Source organism: Squalius cephalus (assembly GCF_949319135.1).
Source record: "Squalius cephalus genome assembly, chromosome: 6".
NCBI lineage: Eukaryota > Metazoa > Chordata > Actinopteri > Cypriniformes > Leuciscidae > Squalius > Squalius cephalus.
Genome location: NC_137127.1, coordinates 41,830,548 through 41,837,804, shown reverse-complemented (window position 1 = coordinate 41,837,804; position 7,257 = coordinate 41,830,548). Strand labels below are relative to the sequence as shown.

The following is a 7,257-nucleotide window of genomic DNA, read 5'->3' as shown; positions in this document are numbered from 1 at the left end:
GGCTTAGTCTTTAGTACTGTACTAACATGATAACACATCATTTCAGTCATTCTGCTTGTTCAGCTGTTCTTCAGTTACATTTATGTGGAATGGGCAGCAGTGCCATGTTTGTTTAGGAAAACACCAAGTTGAATGTTATAATATCAGCAACAGCATCAAGTTGTATATTTACTTTGTTACAGTCAGAAAGTAAAAAACATCTGATGAAAATAAAACATTGTTAGAAGAACTGTAATGGTATCAGTGGCGCAAAAAGTCGGTATGCGCTTAGGGGCGCAGCACCATGGGGCGCCAAAGCGATGGTATAAAAAAAAAGAAATCTATTTTTTTTTTTTTTGGTGGTATTTTCTATATGTAGCCGCTATTGTGCGTTTCTAAATCATTTCTGCATTTCCTCAATGTTATATAACATTTTAGAGGACTAACAGGCTAGAGTAGGCGCCCTCAGGGTGTGTGTGTGTGTGTGTGTGTGTGTGTGTGTGTTCATCTGAGCCTCATTGGTCTGTCACTGCTCGTCAATGTCAGAATATTTGAGATGACCAATCAAATCAAAGTAGGCGGGCTTTATGTTCACAAAAGCTGCTGAGCGCGAATTTTAGCAGAGCGACTCGACGCTTCAGTTTATGGTCAAGTGTGAGATAAGATGTAAGTAGCTAAACTAAACATTTCATATTTGACAGGTCATAAATGTTAAACGAATGACACAAATAATCTGGCAAACTAATAAACTTTTGTCTAATTTCGCCATTTTGAACTGAAAATAGGCCTATGTAACGTGACGCATGTAATGTAATAATTAGTTTACTGTCATTGTGAGGTGACAAGAAAAATTAACAGAGCCGTTTTCATCATTAGGCACAAGTAAATGTATGTTAATTGTTTCCAATGTGATCTTAGAACATCAGGGGGGAAAAATAGACGTATAATCTGCTAAAAAAAATAGGTTGCTAGCTGGCTTTTAAAAGTATAAGATAGGGCTGAAAAAGAAAAAAAACTCACTGTTTTCAATTACTCAAGTGCAAAACAACAAAACATCTGATATGTTAAACAGATCTGTGCATTAGTGTGAATGCAGCCTATAGATGGTATGCATGTGACATCACCGTCGTGACATAAAATGGAGTGACTGCAGTTATGCCAACTGAGTGGCAAAAAGATTGAGTGGCAACATTGGTTTTCAGCATGAACCCCGTGAAAAACACACAAAACACATCTAAAATGAGAAAGCCCTTTGAGATTGACTGTAAAAATAGATTTGACAAGAAACCTAAGGTATATTTTTACAGACTGCCAAAAGCTACAGAACAGAGAAGCAAATGGATTGCTGCAATTCAGAGAAAAAAACTGGACTCCAGGCACTTTAACATTGTGTGTCAATATGTTGAATTTTGAGGTAAAATCACACCCTATGTATTGTATGGTTATACTGTATTGACAACCCATCAATTAAATATATACCATCTTATATTCTGCATAATTTTATGTTTTTAAATAAACACTGACAAAAACTATAAAAGTTTTAGGGCTGGACGATATGACGATATAACATTGACATATTTGAGCACCCGGATTCAGACCTACCTATATTGTATTTATATAAAGCGTTCACAGGCAAATTTGCTTTATGTATTTCTCCGGTGTCGAAATCAGGCTTATATAGATGTCAGGAAACACGATTTCTGGCTGCATGTCAATATCCATGGATCACTGGATCTTTGGTAAGTTGTAAGGAACAGTATCGAGTACAATCTTTAGTTTAAATATTTGATAATCCTTTGTTTTACTCATGTTTTTGCAGTTTCCCTTATTAAATCCAGTCACGCAGCAGGCTCTTTTGCCACTCAGTCCGCCTGAGGGGGAGTGTTCCGGCGGGAAAGTGACATCAATGCCTGCTGCTGTCTATGATGTCATCAGTTATAATGAAACTACAATAATGCTGAGAAAAAAAAAATCCCTACCTGCCCTTGTCTGGAAAATGTTTTACTTATTGCTTTAACAGATATAAATCTGTTTATTGCTTGCTAATAATCCTTTATTATTATATTTGCTGGTATTGAATCTATATTTCGTTAGTTCATATTTCTTAACATACAGTTGTTTTGATGTATTATTAATATGTAATTATGGTAACACTTTATTTTACGGTGCCCTTGATACAGAGTAATTACTTAATTAGGTACTTAGTAATAGACGTTGTAATAACATGTAACAAAATGTACTTAACATGTAACTAAGTTATGGAACAGCCTGTACTTACAGATTGTAATTACACACATGTAATAGGCAGCTACTGTTACACATGTGTAACAAGCCGAGTTGGATAAGGTTTATAGATACACATGAAGTACACTTAAGTACACTCTAAAAAATGCTGGGTTATTTAATCTACCCAACCGCTGGGTTATGAAATTCTTTACCCATTATGGGTTATTTATATGGAAGTTGGGTATTTTTTTTAAAATGCTGGGTTATTTAATCTACCCAACCGCTGGGTTATGAAATTCTTTACCCATTATGGGTTATTTATATGGAAGTTGGGTATTTTTTTTAAAATGCTGGGTTATTTAATCTACCCAACCGCTGGGTTATGAAATTCTTTACCCATTATGGGTTATTTATATGGAAGTTGGGTTATTTTGTGCAACTCATATGTTGAGTCAAAATCCATCAACCCAACATTATATCGTTTGACCCAGCACGTGGGTTGTTTGTGCTTCGAACGTCATCATATCGTCACCAGAGTCCACACACCCACACCGAGCGCTCGTCACAGCAGAGAACCTGACTGATCATCCAGCGAGGCAAACAAATAATAAAAGGTATGTGTACACTACATGTCTAATTCACATTGTCTGTGTTGCGTTACCTATTAAATTACTATATATTGTCGATGTCGAGGCTAGTTGGTTGGTTTGGCTAACAACGTAGCTAACGTTAGCCATTTAGCCGTTATCAGCACGGGCCTGCTTTGGTCTGAATTACATTTTTGTAAGGTATTATACATTAAGCAAAAGTTTATTTTTATTTATGCGGAGATGTGGGACTTGAAAGTAAATCATTATGGGATTAGTGTAAGAATATAGTATTTTGTGGTGAGAAACCGGGACAATTTTGAAAACTGAAAGGAGGACTCTGTGCGCGCCTGCGCCCCCTCACATCTTCTGAGGATTTGGTGCGACGTGACGCGGTGTCTCCTGTTTCATCAATTTGTCCTGTTATTTTGCAGGTACTATTGTTACAACAACTTGATAATATGCACTGTAATGTAAATGTATATGTTCATACCGCAGATATTTCGGGTAACGTTAATGACGTTCGGGGTTGTGAATATGTTGAATATAGGTCTATGCAGACTGTCCGCCATTTTGTGAACGCTGTAACACACGAGGTTATTGTGAAATGCGTTTAATTCGATTCAAGACTCCAGTTACAAGGTTATAGTGTTGATTATGAGTTTACTTTTATTTGTGTTTGGTTTAAGTTATACATATAAAGATCGGATGCACTTATTTTGCAGAACTGTCTCTCTAACGTTACTTGGCCTTCTGCGCGGGGCCTGTAACATTAAGAAATATATAATATATTTCTGTGCCCTATGCAGTGAGCAGCCACAAATATTATTGTGCAGTGAAAACATAGACAATTTACATGTAACTTTATGCAATTTGTCATATGAATTGTAGAGAGGGAGGGCTGTTTTCTCTATATTTTGTATAACTTAAGTTGATGGCGCTCTTGCAAGGGCTCTCATACCAGGTAATTATTAAACGGAATAATTATTTGATGAAGCAAAACAATCATATTTCAGTGACTGACAACTTTGTTCTTTTTTACAGAATGTACCATATCAGACGAACATGCGTCACAGCTTAAATAATGGTTGAGAAACAATTCTCAGCCCCTCAGCCAGATAGAGACCTAACGTTACATGCAGAACACGGCAGTCTACAGGGCCAAGTGGATTAGGGACTACAATTGGACCATCGATCAGATCCTCGAAGAGTTCCCTCGCCTGATGACCAAAGGCATGGTAGGTATAGGGAAATATGATTTTGAATATGAGGATGCATTGTTTAAAACGTTTTATTAGTGTGCTACATTGAATTAATTTTAAAAATGTGTTTTCCATTTTATAGATTGCACAGAACTTTCTTGTCCTGCATTGGGATGCTGCATCAAAGTTGTTTGAAACATGGCTACCCATCTATGCTGAGAAGATCCTGTACCTGGCAAGACAGAGCTGACATTGCCCCTGAATGGATTAACACCAGGTAATATATTCGTAATATAATATATTAATATATTAGCATTCCTCTTTCCAACATTTTTAAAGTTTTTTGACCAAAAACTTTTCACATAATTTTGGGCAGAATAGTGACTTAGTGAATAGAGAATAGTGAGTGATATCATCATAGGAATAGTTAAATAAATCCGTCAGCCTCTTTATGCTAATTGGGTACAAAAAATGCCAAGTTTTCACAGCAGAGTCAACACAGCGGTACCGGTGTAACTAATAACATTAACCAGTCCCTCCAGAAAAACGCAGAGTTTTTTTGTGATTGTTGCAGGCAAAAATCCTTGATTATGTGGCACGTTTTCTTAAAAAATGCGATGGAATATGCAGGATATTTATGCGACGATATTGCGGGGATTGTGAAATCACAGGTATGCCATTCCACATTGTATTGACACCTATGTCTTACAGATGGTGTTGGGGAACTCGCCCTGAGGCAGCTGCCAGCCTTGCTTCCACCTACAACTTGGAGAGTTGGCCATGGCCGCGGTGCGAAAGTGGTTTGCCACACCATTCAGGAATGCAGCTTGGCCTTCATCGACCATAAGCCTGTAAGTCCTCAAGTACATCTAAAGGGGGAAACTTTATTCATTTTATCAACATATCTGAGCTCAAGACTGTGATGCACACATGCATATCCAGGTATTTTTTTACTATACTTTTGGGGACAGGCATCAAATATAGCCTGACAGTATTCGGAAAATGGCTGTTCTATAAGCTTAAGTTGGTCACTATGAAAGCATCCTGGGCTTCTAGAACACCTCAGCAGTGCCACAGGCTGGTAACCTCTGTACCACACCTCACTGATGCAGTAATTTGTTCTAAAACAGGCACCAACAAAGTATTGAGTGCAGAAATTAACATAATTATCAGAAAGTTGACACTGGGCAATTCCACGCAAAAATGTCACATCCATAACGCCAACTAAATACCATTGCATTGTGTTGGTGTTATGGATGTGACAGTTTTGCGTGGAATTGCCCCACTGTTGTATTTTAACCAATTTGGATCTGACTCTGAGGTTGACTCTAAAGAAGTCTTCTAAATCTACAAAGCATTTGCGGCCCATCTATCTGACCACCTAACCCCGCTGCCCATTGGCCAGACAGGATAGTCAGATAGGTGGGCCACATTCGTTTTCTGAGTTTATTGTAATGATATATCATTAATCAATTTATGGCTTTTTAGGTCAATTGAGGTCTGAATCGTTTTTTTTTAATTGTTTTCTGTAATGTGAGCTATATGCTCTAAGACTTAATCAAAAAATATTTTATGTGCAATGAGATGTAGACTATTACAGTTCAACTTTTTGAATTATAAATGCACCGAATCTTTTCCAAATTGTAAAGTTAACTAGACTTTATCATAAAACAATTTCTCTAGTGAGGACCAGGAAAATGGTCCTCACAATGTCTATATTTTAATTATACTATAGTAGTCGGTAGACATTTGGTCCTTACTCACTTGCACTCTCTAACTCTCGCTCTCTTGTATTCTTTCTTTTTTAGCCTGGAATAAACATGGTGGAGTACCTTCATGAGGCCAAGGCATGCAAATCTCCACTGCACCAGTTCCACTATATTTTTTATATGAACTGCACCAGTTCCACTATATTGTTGCAATTAATTAATGTTATAATAAAAAAGAATTCAGAGATTCCATTGTTGTTTTGTTTTTGTATTGTTTAAGTGTTTATTGCATAATATATGCATAAATCTAGCATGTATTCTGTTCTAAGTTTGTAGTTTAACAGTTTTATAGCTATGGGTAGTCTATTGCAATTTATTTTCATAAATTGTACTGTAATGTGTTAGAATTAATCTGGCATTTGGGTTAATTTTACCCAGAATTTGGGTACACTTTATAACAAGTATGTAGTTGAATCAACCCAGAATTGTAATTAATTTGACCCAGCATTTGGGTACACTATATAACTAATATGTAGTTAAATCAACCCATAATTGTAATTAAATTGACCCAACATTTGGGTACACTATTTAACCAAAGTATGTAGTTAAATCAACCCATAATTTTAATTAGTTTGACCCAGCATTTGGGTAGAATATTTAACTCATCTGCTGGGTTAAATATGACCGACCCATCTTGCTGGGTCAAATTAACTACTGCTGGGCTGGTGCAATAGTTAACCAGCGGCTGAGTTATAAAACAACCCAAGTTGAGTTATTTTTAACCCAGCATTTTTTACAGTGTACATTCTTGATACACTTTATTTTACGTAACTTATACCTGTGTAATATTATGTAATTACAATGTAATTAGGAAACTACTGCATGCATTTAAGCTGTGATCTAGTGAGTTAAATCAAACTAACGCAGAGATGGATAAGGTATGTATACACAAAGTACACTTAAGTACATTCTTGATACACTTTATTTTACGTAGCTTATACCTGTGTAATATTATGTAATTAGGAAACTACTGCATGCATTTAAGCTGTGAACTAGAGAGTAAAATCAAACTAAGGCAGAGATGGATAAGGTATGTATACACAAAGTACACTTAAGTACATTCTTGATACACTTTATTTTACGTAGCTTATACCTGTGTAATATTATGTAATTAGGAAACTACTGCATGCATTTAAGCTGTGAACTAGTAAGTTAAATCAAACTAACGCAGAGATGGATAAGGTATGTATACACAGTACACTTAAGTACATTCTTGATGCACTTTATTTCACGTAGCTTATACCTGTGTAATTGCAATGTAATTAAGAAGCTACTGCATGCATTTAAGCTGTGAACTAGTGAGTTAAATCAAAGTAAGGCAGAGATGGATAAGGTATGTATACACAAAGTACACTTAAGTACATTCTTGATACACTTTATTTTACGTAGCATATACCTGTGTAATATTTTGTAATTGCAATGTAATTAGGAAGCTAATGCATGTATTTAAGCTATGAACTAGTGGGTTAATTCAGATGGATAACATATGTAGAT

The 7,257-nt window shown here is 36.1% G+C and overlaps 1 long non-coding RNA gene across 2 annotated transcripts; it reads left to right on the top strand.

The window, feature by feature from the left end:
* The first annotated feature begins 2,353 nt into the window (after positions 1-2,353).
* LOC307160505 lies at positions 2,354-6,268 on the top strand. Of its 2 annotated transcripts, XR_013821555.1 has the most exons (5): positions 3,632-4,030; positions 4,137-4,271; positions 4,706-4,845; positions 5,803-5,909; positions 6,142-6,268. It is a non-coding gene; the product is annotated as an uncharacterized lncRNA (long non-coding RNA). The 2 variants fall into 2 exon arrangements; XR_013821556.1 differs by lacking the exon at positions 6,142-6,268 and having other exon boundaries at positions 2,354-4,030; positions 5,803-5,953.
* The last annotated feature ends 989 nt before the right edge of the window (positions 6,269-7,257 follow it).